Source organism: Lathamus discolor, chromosome 1 (genome assembly GCF_037157495.1).
Source record: "Lathamus discolor isolate bLatDis1 chromosome 1, bLatDis1.hap1, whole genome shotgun sequence".
NCBI lineage: Eukaryota > Metazoa > Chordata > Aves > Psittaciformes > Psittacidae > Lathamus > Lathamus discolor.
The window spans coordinates 24,260,472-24,273,674 of record NC_088884.1 but is presented as its reverse complement, the minus strand read 5'-3'; the positions used below and the strand labels follow the sequence as shown (position 1 = coordinate 24,273,674).

Here is a 13,203-nt window from a genome sequence, read left to right as displayed (position 1 = left end):
AAAGGTGCACCTTCAAAGTGCCGAAGGAATTCCTTTTACAGGAAGACTAAATAATTTAGGGAGATAGTGTAAAGGCTAATTCTCGAGAGGGTCCTATCTACTTGCTTCCACAAACTGAGCTTGTTTTCCCAATCTAAAATGTTTTTATTATTCATGTGAGAATTGTGTTGCTCACAGATGTGTTACACCCTTAACTCTTTATTACTTGCTTTTATGGCACAAGCACAGACAACAGTCAGTGTTTAATCATGACAGACCTCTGATCTGCTCCACATAAACAACAGATGAATAAAAAAGGCTCCACTTCTTCAAGCATGTTTGAAAGAAACATTTAATAATTTAATTCTGTAAAACAACATACTGATTTCTTAACTGCAGAGAAACTTTAAACCACTAACACTGCTACAGAAGGTCCAGTAACTAGAAAAAAGGCATACTAATAGTTTAACTGAAATTAAAAGTTAGTTCCCAGTTTCACAACACATTTTACGATTCAGAGGCCAAAGATAGCACAATGGCCCTGATTTCTCTTTATTGTTGTGAACAAATAATGAGGGCATAGATGAGAGATAACCTTCAGAAATCAAATAAACCCGTGCAACTTGTCTGCACTTCACTATTGAACTTAACCCAGTACCACAGAAACACACATTAATGCTAGGTTTCCAAGCTCTTCATCCCCCCTCTGCTCAAGAGATTCTCAAGCATGGCTGCAAGCAGGCAATGAGAAGAGGAAGAAAATACTCAAAAGCACGAGTGTTCAGGACTACTATTGTAAAAGTCAAACTGTTCGATCAAGAATGATAAAAAATGATGAGCTAACATCTAAGCATCTCCCCTATAACACTTATCTGTTAATAAAGCTATATCAGGAAGCAATTTACAGTCACAGTTAAGCACAGAACGGATACCCTTCAAATACGATGCAATGCACAGAGTTATGGCAGGTAGCACTCTGACCAAATTTCATAGAAACTTAGTGCAAATATCTTAAATGCTTGGGAAGCCAAAGCACTGTTTTGTTTTCTTTCTGCGAAATTCTTCTGTTTGCAAACGTCCTACAAATATTCCGGGTGAAGACAGGATTTCTGCATAACAAATTCATGACTGGCAATTGGTTTGCTTTTCCTAGTTAATGATCAAGTATCTTTCTTCCCTCCCCCCTGCAGTACCTTGTAGATCGACAGGAATGAAGATCATGGATTCAGGTTTGGAAAAGAGTAAACTGAGACAATTTCCCTTCAGCATGAAAAGATACCACATTAACACCAAAACGAAATCACTTTAGGGTACTTTTCTGCCTCTTACAACAACTCAAAAGGCTGCAGGAGGTAAACCGGTAAAGTCATCCACAGCTTTCCTCTAGGAATTACATCAAGCTGCTTGGGAAGAAAGTCACCAGCACACGCTTTCCCTCACAACAGTACACCAGAACAGCTGCTTGTGTGGAATACACGGCATGAGGCAAAAAATACTTTGTACCAAGGAGTAGGGAAGCTAAAACCAACATGAAAAGTGCGACAACGTGTACTTTTTGGTCACAAATTCCTTTTACAAACTGTCCTAGTTACCCTTCTTCCTCTTCAAATAAACTGCCTTTGGTCCCTGGATCCCCTGCTCAATCGCAAAGGGAATTCCATTCTCAATGGACACTTTATGCAAACCATTAAAAAGAGAAAGCCACAGGAATGCTCTTTAGTCCCAAACAATGAGGGGGGTGAGCAAACAGTGCTTACAAGCATACGGGGCGGACACTACACACAACTTCAGCCGCGGGGCAGCATAAATCCCCTCAAGGCAATGCCAGAAGCCGAGGCGCACGCGGCATCACCCGAGCCGAGCCGAGCCGAGCCGAGCCCCTCCCGCTACCGGCGCGGCCTCCGCCCAGCGCGGAGCCCGCCCGCGGCCTCGGGCCCGCCCTCTCCGGTCCTGCGCGAGCACTTCCTGCCCACGCCCAGGGAGCCTCCAGCGCGCTCACACCCCTCCGCGCCGATGGTTCCTGCCTGGCCCCGGCGTTCCCCCCTGCCGGCCCCCCGGAGGATGGTTCCTGCCCGGGCCCATCATCTCCAGCCCTTCCCAGCAGTCACCTCCCTCCCCTCCGCGAAAATACTCGGCCCACAATATGGCGGCTGACAAAACAGCTCGAGCGGCGCCCTGCCCCCGACCGCCGCGCTCCGCTCCCCTCCGCGCAGCCTCCGCACCCGCGCGCCTCGCCCCTCGGCCGCCTCTCCCCACCGCCGCCGTGCCCAGCCCTCCCCTTCCCTCGCCCGTCTCCCGTCTCGCCGTGACGGGACCTACCGGCTCCCGGCCCCGCAGCCCCCACCCGCCCGCCGGCCCCTACCGCCCGCCCGGCTTCACTCACGCTGTGGGAGCCGCCGAAGCGCGGCTGACAGACCTCCCTCTCCGCCGCTGCGGCCGACGCTGCGGCCGGTTTAATGGCGGAGGTCCCGCCGGCGCTGCCGCCTGGTCCCGCGTCCGGCAGCCGCGGGCGGCCGAGCGGGCGCTGAGGGAGCCGCGCTGCCGGCGGCGGCGGCGACCCGGCGCTGGGTGCAGGGCTGCTGCTGCTGCAGCCGGGCGCGGCGCATTCGTGAGGCACGGCGCAGACCACGGTCCGGCTGCGGGCTCGGCGCTCAGCTCCCGGGGCTGAGGAGCTCCCCTCCCCCCTCGGCACAAACAATGCGGCTTCACCACAGCGCTGCGCCGACGGGGGGGAGGGAGGAGGGAGGGAGGGAGGAGAGGAGGGAGGGAAGGGACGTGAGGGCGCCAGGCACCGCCCAGCCCCGCCGCCGCCGCGGGGCGGGACCTGCGCACCGCCGCCGCTCCGGGCCCGCATGGCAGAGCGCTGCACGGGGCGCTGCGGCGGAGCCGGCCGGGCCCCGCCGCGGGGGACAGGGCGAGAACGCGACGGCCGCAGCAGCAGCGCGCTCCCGCCCGCGGCCGGCCGGCAGCGTCCCCATCCAGCCCAGCGCGGGGGGTTACAAAACCACGGCTCAGCACTGCAAGCGAGTGGTATTTATTACTGCTCCGGGGGAAGTCCGGGCTCGAGGTTCGCACACAGAAAATCTGCTTGAAAGTTAGCTGTTGCGCGCCCCCGGGGTCAGGCGGCTGCTCGTAAACTCGCCGGTAAGAGCCGTACGTTTTGCCAAAAGCAAGCCCAGTCATTTCTGTCTCTCCCTGAGAAGGACACCCTTTGTTATGTATTATTTTTAGACAGCCATTACGGCTGTACTCGAGATGTGGCGGATTTTGCTGCAATACATCGCGAGGCAGCTGCACCCACATGTTTAAAAGCAACTTTCAGCCAGCCCAGCCCAAGACACTTGCTTTCGTCAATTATGCTGAACAAGTCCTGGGCGCAGTAAGCAGCAAAGTGTCAGAAGCAGGTATGATTCTCTTTGCCCAACTGTAATAGCTGTAAACCAAGTGAAGCCTTCTTCAGAACAGCTTACCAATTTTCACATTTTCTCTAGTACTACTGTGCTGCTTGCCTCAAACAGCAGTTGGTCGTACAAAAAATGTATGATTAGGCAATCAGAAATAGCTACACCTGTCATTACTTGTAAAAAGTGAGTGAAGGTCCAGAAAACTTAACTTTGCTAATGAAATCCTGTAGAATGGGCACCGTCCAACTCCTTTTTCCCCATCAGGGACTTTCCAGCCCACTGACTTCTTAACAAATCAGAAGCTATTAAAAACTGAGTGCAGTGCACTCAGTGTAGAAATAGGCCTTTAGAATCAGATAGGCCCAGTAACTTCAAATTCCAATATAAAAAAAGACTATATGAACTGCAGAGGCCATCTGGTTATTTGTGTAGTTGCCTGTGAGGAATTACTCTCTGACAGTATCACTTAAGTGATCCTACCACCAGTTTCAGAAGTCTGATTTAAGTTACTAGTGTTGCTCTGGAATTCAGCTCAATGGCAGAAAGTATTAAAGATAGAGCAGCATACTAAATCATATACCTTTAGTTCACAAAGTACAAAAATTACTAGAAATTATAAATGTTGTCAAGAAGCTAATAATAACTCATTTATGATAGGAAACATGTTATCTTTTAAGTGATAATCCACGTGTGTATCTGCCCTGCAGCTGTACAAATATGCTTTAGAGCCAGAGACAGGTTTTCCACAGAGCACTTGATGGTGTCCATACTCTCACATGTCTGATGCACGATTAAGTCTTGTGCATCTGATAATGCAGTATTCCTTACTGGTATTTGCATTATTTGAACATCTTTATGTAGTTTAAATTCATTATTTATTCTCTCTAGTAAGCTCTACTTACATGACTTTTTCTTGAGATCCACCTTCCAGCTCTGCCTGCTGTGTGCACAGGGCACATCTGGCAAAAGCACTCCACCCATAAGGTGTAAGGTCTTGACCTTCATGCCGATAAAACCAGGAAGTGGCAGTTCCAAAATTATTTCATTAAAAAGACAGTGGCTGCATCATTGATTCCCACAACCTATTGACCAAGGACTCATAGCACAGCCTGAATCAATCACAGCAGCGTGGTACAGTGCTAGAACCTGACCTCCTAACAGATTTGAGATGAAAAGCTTCTGATCCACATAGGCCTCCCTACTCCTCAGACTCTCTACAGAGAACCTCTCTACAGAGGTTCAAAGAACTGCTGAGCTTCATTTCCTGGTTCCCATACTGAAGATGGTGTCTCCACCTCAGATTATTAACATGCAGGCAGGGTTCAGTGTTCTAAATCCTCTCAATTAGTAAGAAGGAGAGGAGTTTTTGCTACAGATGGTTCAGGCTCTGGCACAGAACAGATGTTACATCTTGATATGGAACTTCAGACCAACGGCACAAAGATCAGGGCAGGCTCAACACGTAGTTCTGTATCAGCAGCCTTACACTTTCAAATAATTTCTCATTGACCTTATGACAGGCTATCAGATTAGGATCCTCAACCTCTCCTCATTAAATACTAGTACATTAGTCTGAATTATTTCAGAATTTCCAAATGTAGCAGCATCTGGGGCATCTTACCAGTCCTCAGCACACGCTTCTATAATCTGAAGGATACGTTTCCTTTGCCTTCTCCATCTCACAGGTAAGACATGGTGCCTTGAAATAGAGTTCTTTCTACTTTTGGTCAAGGAAGAAATAATTCTGTTGGGATACCATACAATCTCAAGCAAAAAATAACTGTCCCTCTGAACCACAGTTTGCTGGCAGCAGGACCCTCACTACCTTTTGTGGCACTAGCTCAACATGAGCATGTGGCTTCAGGCCCTGTCCATCAGAATCTTCTCACCCCTACTTGGCAGAGTCAAGTTTTCATTCAAGCTGCCACTGCTGATTCACCTTGCATGAAAGACTTCTACAGAAGGAGAACCTTCTGCCTACCAGCTTTCACTTGCACTAGTGATCAAATTCTCAAAAGAAATGCTTCAAGAAGTACAGATCATTTAAAAAAAAAAAAAACAAATGCTATTTAACTGCTTCAGCATCTTCCTCTCTTGCAGTATTAAAATTCAGACACATTTCTAAAGTGTGTTACCTACGTATTATCAGCTTTGTTTTACAGATTAGTAAAGATCAACTGAGTCTTGCTGCAGCACTTAAACACTAGCAGTGATGTTGATCTTCCTTGAGTGGAACTCTGTATCCCTCTCCTGGTCAGGTGATAGGAACAAGCAAGTGGCAGAGCCCACTCTACACATGGTTTAGAACCTGCAAGAAACTTTCCATTTCAAGACAGCTTCTAGACTGCCACAACATACGTGTGTGGGTCTTCTTCCTATCACAATGACAGATCTGCCTAATCTTGCTAAGTCATGTGATGCCTCTGCATGATGCCTCAAGCCAATCTATTTTCAAGTCACTGAACATCTTACACCTTCAAACTCCCCTATGCATGATTTATATTCCTCTCCAGAATACTGTCTCAGGATATAGAACATTACCATGGTCCTTTCATCCTGCAAGGGGATGCTTTTCAATCTCACCTCGTCAATTGTGATATATGGCACTGGTGAAGTACTCGCAGGCATGACTCTGCAAGGCTGGTTGTTCTCAAAGGAAGGGCTGCTCCCCAAACATCACAGAAGCCAGGACAGCATGCACTGTGGAAAAGATCCTGCAACCCTATCAAAAGACACATTAGAGCAGCATGTTGACAAACAACAATCACAGCTGCTAATCTTCACTCTGAGAGGTGGTGTAGTGTCTCTTCACCTTTTCTTGCTCATTTTTGTGAAATACTGTATTTAAAGACAAATCCATGTATCACTGATCAATCTCCTAGTTATCATGGGTACTTTGGCAGAAAGGCTGACTTCTTTTTCGTACTCGACTGAGCGGCATATATGGTCCAAAGTCCTAGATGACAATTCCAGAACAGGGATCAACATTTTGGCTTCTAATACGGAAGAAAAGCGTTAGCACCTTTTACCCTTACACATTTACAAAGTATTTCCCTTGTTCTCTGGTTAGAAAGAATAGTCTGCATTTTCCTTTTCATTCCTCTGATCCTGGACTTTTAGCCATATTATGACAAAAGGGTGATTATCAGTGTTCATCCATGTTCACCAGCTGCTAATGAATCAAAGATCTTTGCCTCATAGCCTCACTCTTACTTCCTGCACGTGCCATCTTTCTCATCATCAGAATCAAAGTGTTTCCACAAGATGACCTTTTAGATCTCAAAAACCAGCTCATGTTGATTCAAACAAAGGGTCTTCACTGAAAGAGGAGTTTTAAAATAGACTGCAGGCTGTGTCAATGCCTTTTATGGTACTGATAAAGACAGGGCCTTTTTATCATCAGAGCTCCACGAGAACTCAAGCAACATCAGTGTGCTTGCTAAGAAATACCTCTGTGAGTTGCATCTGCTAAGCAGTCCTATGGAATGTTATCTATAGATAATACTTAAAAGATCATTTGACAGAGTGGTCTTCAAGCTGTACAGCTGCTACACAAAGTCCTCACCCCATTTCCATTTAAGCATTTGTGGCAATTACTTCTTGGAGTCACCTACTGCGAGAAGAGATACGTAGACTGTCACTTGCAGACAGAAAGATACGTTAAGCACATCACTGAGACACAGAATTGACAGGAAAATTACTTCCTGCCTTACTTACCCTTCCACTATCTAGCTTGAATCCTTTTAGCATCATGTACCTTTGGGATTTTCCAGTTACATGATCCTCTCAACCGGATGTGCTCCTAAGTGTTGCATAACAGAATGCAAGGCTTGAGCTCACCCCTATGGACACTGCAAAGATTTAAAAAAATACATAAACAATGAAAACCTTCAGTATTAGGATACACATGAAAGCATATGTAAACTACAGTTCAACACAACAATCCCCAAATTACAAAATGCTGCAACAAAAGCACAAAACTTGCCCATATACTCACCTGCAGATGTTCTAAATAGCAAAACTGCTATCTACTGGATATTATCTTATCACACACAAACCCTTGGAGCAGAGTTATTTGCACTCTTATGTGTAGTAACATTGCTGTTTACAGAAGAGCAGAAAGCCATAAACAAGAGAACAGTATTCCCCTTCTCTCCTGTCATTGCCTCTTCGGCATTAATTATTCAATTCCTAGTGTTTACAGTTTGGCACCTTTATTATGTTCTGCACAGTAACTCCACCTGCAAAGGTCTTTATGGGAGACTATTCCTGCCAAATGCTAACTGCCATCAGCATAACCCTTCATTAACAAGTCACCAAGTTTCTGTTTAGCTCCCAGAACTGCCTCCCTATACAATCAGATGAAAATGACTGCCAGCACCAGGCAGGCATCAGGAAAATAAATCCAGGGTTTGGGAGTGCCCTTTCAGCATCCCTAGTTATTCACCATCATTAGTTTAGCTGACAGAAGAAGCTGCATGTTCAGAATTGGAATGTCTGTCAATTTACATAGCATAACTAACTGAGACAAGTTATGGGCAAAGACAAAATGTCAGGGGTAATGGGTAGGAATTAAGAAGCAGAGCAGTAATTGTTATGTGAAAAGCTCTAAAAATATACTTGCCTAGCAAAGAATTACAAAACACTGCGTCTAAACAATTTACATTGGATTTTGACTTCTTTTTATGCAAGACACACTGACAAAACCTTAGTAGCAGATAAAGACTGAATTTATAAAAAGTTAATGCAACAAATAAAAGCAGCAATGTGAATTGAAAATTTTTGCCAAAGGCAGCCACAGCGAGGGGAAACCAAAGTGCTCTCTATACAAATATCACAATACATTTCTCAAATCAAGCATCCATTTCAGTATTTTTACTTCCAGTTTCTCCCTTGGGTTATCCTCATCAGGTTTGGATTCACTTAGTACAAACACAGGTAACTGCTTAAGCCAGCACAACCCATGAAAACAACATTACTGCAAATGCATCATTACTCTTTCAGATAATCCTTTTCTACTCCCTGATCCTTTCGTCTTTACTGGAAAAGATCCCTTACACAGCCTTCATCCAAGCCAAGAAAAGTTACTCACCACCTTCATGAAGCTGAAAAACAGATAAGGCTTATTTTATTTATTAAATCTCTTTGAGAGATTTCTCTATACTTAATTCCTTGCTGTCAATATCAAAACTTCCAAGTGTAATATGATGAAGTATAAACTCGGAGTGAAGTTGTTTTCCTTGTTAGGTCACTCACAAATATGTATCTCCAAGAAATGATCTCCAATGTTTACCATGAGTTAATACTTCAGCCTTAGTATAATTAAGTTAAAATTCAATCATCAATGAGACACAAATCCAGTCTTAATTACTTTACTACCTCATCCTCATTCATTCTAGAGGACAAACCTGGTCTGCAGATGATTAAGGCGGTATGCAACAGAGGAAGCTTTGCTGTTAGAATCTTTAGTCATCTACTGCAAAAGAAATCCCAAAATAGATGGGCTCATATAGAACTAAAACCTCATTTACATGGGGAAAGACTACATAGCAAGGTGACATCAAAATCAGGGGAGGAAGAACAGAGTGAAAAAGTAAGTCAGAAGCAAGACACAATACATGACATCCACAAAAAAACCCGAAACAAGAGAACTGGACACAGCTTGTAGCTTCCTCTGGTGAGAGACCCAACTCATATGTATCACGTAACAAACAGTCATGAGCTCTACGCATTTTCTTTGTTTTGTCTCAGACATGTCTACCACCTCAGTCAGTGCTTGATGCTGGCTAAAAAATAGATCTTCGAAGCTCACGCATAGGTAGATCAGTTCTGAGATATAATTTGGCTTCATAATGCTGACAGAATCTCAACAGGTTCAAAAAATACTAGAATAGGAACTTCAACCTGAGCATTCCTGAAAAAGATATTCCAGCAGCATCCCTGCTCCACAAGAAGTGTAAGTATGAGTAAGTCCTATCATATGCTCAATTCCAAGGCAAAAACCAACAATGTACACCTCTGATGTGTTATAAATCCAGGACTATAAAAAGATTAGACACAATTGTGTTTGTAACAAATGAGATAATTATGTAAAAGTACAAAGGCATTATGGTTTTGGCAGTGAAAGCTGCTTAAAGTTGCTCATAAATACTGTGTAATTGCTCGTTCTTTATTTGAGCACCCAACTTGACACCTTGGATCTGATGAGCAGGGCCAAGTGCCTGCTGAAGTTAATAGGGTATGTATGCTAAATATGTAACTACTCGCCTTTGATAAGTGTTCTTAGAAATAATACCACTCTGATACTGAATTCAACATCCAAATTTAGTACTTCTGATCTCTATTTTAAGGTTTTGATCATTAAGTTGGCTGTGTCTAGATAGGGTCCTGGAAAAGGCTGGAGTCTATATGAAGAGAAAAAGAGATCGTTTTAACTATATTACCTCAGTTTATACAAAATGCAGCAATTCTTTGTGCTTGACTTGAGAACTATTACTTCTTGATACAGTTTTTGTCTTCATGATTTCATATGGAAAATGCACCACTGATGCTGAAGTTGCTAGAGGTGAAGCCAAAGGTTTGAGTGATTCAGCAAGGAAAATAAGGTTATCAGAAAAGGTTTGGAGATAAAGAGCAGCAAAATGGTTAGTACTGGTAGTATCAATATGCCATTGTAACATTTAATGTTTCCAAAGCTATACAAATTCAAAAAGACAGAACTACATCAATTTATGAACACAATATCTGTGTTACCTTTCCTATCAAGAAAGAAATGGATAGAAGGAAGAAAAAAAAAAATCAGACTAAAATGTGACTCAGTGGCTGAGGAGACTTTGGGACCTCAGAACACAAAGCTCTGTCTGCATCAGCTAAACATCTACAATAATCACACAATATTGACAGAGAAATACATATATTTAAGACACATTTTAAGTTCTGTCACACTAGGAAGGGATACAAGAATTTAATCTAATTTCCAACTGGTTTTAAGCTCTTGTTATACCCTCCCCGGGAGCCTTCCAAGTTTAGTGCACACACCAGTAATGAGAATGACAGAAAATTGGTTACTTACGGTTATTGCAGTGACATTTCCTTCTTCTCTGGACCTGTAACACCTATTCTTCAGAGAACTCAGTTTCTTTAGGAGCATACTCTCTTAGCTTTACAATAATCTACAAAACATAATAGGCTGTAGGGTGAGGTATCCCTGCCCAAGGCATGGGATTGGAACTAGATGATCTTAAGGTTCCTTTCCAACGTTAACTATTCTATGATTCTATGACCCACGTACTAGAAATTTGCTCCAGAGACTGGAGTGAGAAGTCACTTTGTTATATTCATTTAATATCATATCACTTTTAATTCATACCAGTTTCAGTTAAACGTGCAAATAAAGATGTTATTTGTTTCATATATTGTGAATAAACAAGTTTATAAAGGTGTAAATGGGAAAAAAACAAAAAAAATTAGTCTTCTTAAGTTAAACAGGAAACATTTTTGTTTCTTTCTGTCAAGATGCCTTGCACAAACTTTCCTAGTATTTATCTTGCCAAATGACCATGTTCTTTCACATGCGTACACTTCAGACTGCATGCTTTATGGAGAATCTGTAGACCATTCCTACACCAGTGCTGCTACACTCACCACAAGCCGGCAGTCTGGCGCCTTCTCTAGGAATTGCAGTTACTCTTTCCGTTGCCTGTCACCAGATTAACATGAGCTCGTGAGTTTATTCTTCATATTACTTGGTCATTTGTGAGAAGGCTTTCTGGTCCCAGATTTACTGAGATTTTTAAGACCTAGTTTCTAAGTTTCCAGTGTATTTTTGTAAAATAAAAAAAAGTTCCACCTATTTAATTGAATTGTGATATAAAGCTATAGATTATATACTGAATCACTGACTGTTTTTCAAGCCACTTAGAGAACATCACTTAGAGAAACATTCAACTTTCATTAATCTCAAATATCACTAACCGCTAGGGAAATTTTCAGAATAAGTATGAAAAAATGAAGAGGTACAGAGAGGTGCATACAGAGAGAACAACATGCAGTGGGAAAGCACAAACTGAATTTCCAGGCTTTTTTAATTTACTGTAAAATTTTCAACCGCAAATTGGGCACAGCTGTTAAAAAAGGGCAGTTAATAGAGCTATATATTATCAGGTGTCTGTGGTGTGGTAAGTGCCATTCCAGGTAAAAGTCAACATAATTGCTACAGTTTTGTAGTTCTCTAAAAGATGCTCTATGAGATTATGTATCTCTATTATTATTACTATTGCACTTTAAATAAGCACCATAATTTCACAGCTATCACAGCTCTATTAAGAGTCTAGTTGGCAGATCTGGCCAAGACCAAACTTCGTTTTGAGGTAGCTGTAATCATATAAATGCACTTTCTAACAGTGGAAACTGATCAAGTCATAGAATCATGGAACAATTTGGGTTGGAAGGGACCTTAAAGATCACCCAGTTCCAACCCCCCTGCCATGGGCAGGGACACCTCACACTGGACAAGGTTGCTCAAACATCCAACCTGGCCTTCAACACTGCCAGGAATGGGGCAGCCACAGCTTCTCTGGGCGACCTGTGCCATCACCTCAGTAGCATGCTCAGGGAAAAAAAAAAACACCCAAAAACCAACCACTTGACATGAGATTTACAAAGGAAGCATTAACCGAAATAGATCACTTATTTTATGGTAACTGGCACCACCCATGTGGAAGACCACACCAGTACTATAGAAGTACAAATACACAAATACTATAGAAAAATGTTCAAGAGCTCCATTAATCAAAAACAATCAACTGACTTCTTCATGTATTGCCATATATCAATTAAATTTGTTCAGTTAAAAAATCAATTAACTGATGAAAACAATTCAGATCAAAACCCAAGTATACTTACTTCAGCTCTATTTCTCTCTTTAAACACTGACCTAGTCTAAAGCTTAGCATTGCTTCCAAGCCAGTGCTGTTGTAAAATGCAAATTAGTATGACCAGCAGCTGCCACGAGGAATTATGCGTGTCAAAGTCTCACCAGATCACATCTTTACCCAGCTTTCTGTAGAAATTACATACATTAAAAAAAAAATCCCCCCCCCCAAAAAAAAAATTCACCCTATTTCACCCCCACCACCCCAAAAGCCTGACAACCATGACTATCTTTCTCAAAGAAGGAAATTACCAGCCCATCACTGAGCACCAAAACTGGAAGAGCTTTATCCAGAACTATTACAAGATCTCATGCATACAGTGAGTCACTGCTTTTCTAAACTGACACAACGCACACCCTTCACCCCAAAAAGACCTTCCCTGCGATGGCTACTCTGAACAGATTGAAGCGTCCCACGAAGCACCCGTTCCAAAGCAGATGGTGGCTGCAAATACAGCAAAACAGCGCCCAGAACGAAACCTAGCGTGCATCAGACCGCAAGGTGGATGCTTTAAAACCAAATGCATAATGGGGGCTAAATTCCTGAGACGGTGAGGGCTCTGCTCGGAGCAGGGGCATGCCCACGCCTCAGCACCTATGAAGGCCTCTCCTGCGGGCCTCGGCTCCGGGAGGCTGCGGCACCTCCTGAAGCGAGGGCCCCGCCGCCCGCCATCTCCCAGCTCCCGGTACTGCCCGCCGGAGCACACCGCTCCTCCCGCGGCCTCCTTATGAAGGCACTGCCGCCCAGACAGAGGCCCCGGCAGTCCCTTGGGGCCTGGAGTGTCGCAGGAACCCCCAGACGGCGCCGCCGCCTCCCTCAGCCGCCCCAGAAATGAAGCGGGCGGAGTGAACACCCGCCACGTCGCGCCTGTGCAGAGAAAGCTCGCG

General features: G+C 43.9%; 1 protein-coding gene across 9 annotated transcripts in view; it reads right to left on the bottom strand.

The window, feature by feature from the left end:
• The window catches only part of BRD1 (bromodomain containing 1), a 70,612-nt gene extending 58,168 nt beyond the window's left edge, over nucleotides 1-12,444 (bottom strand). For 2 of the 9 annotated variants that reach the window (XM_065665342.1, XM_065665345.1), the window contains exons 1-2: nucleotides 7,101-8,488; nucleotides 5,967-6,996 (exon numbers count right to left, since the gene is read on the bottom strand). The gene's annotated coding sequence lies outside the window, so the exon portion shown is untranslated. Of the gene's footprint in view, nucleotides 1-2,362; nucleotides 2,703-5,966; nucleotides 6,997-7,100; nucleotides 9,762-9,826; nucleotides 9,943-10,455 lie in introns of those variants that run through there. The other 7 variants (XM_065665309.1, XM_065665315.1, XM_065665321.1 and 4 more) reach the window with 7 other exon arrangements.
• Between the last annotated feature and the right edge of the window lie 759 nt (nucleotides 12,445-13,203).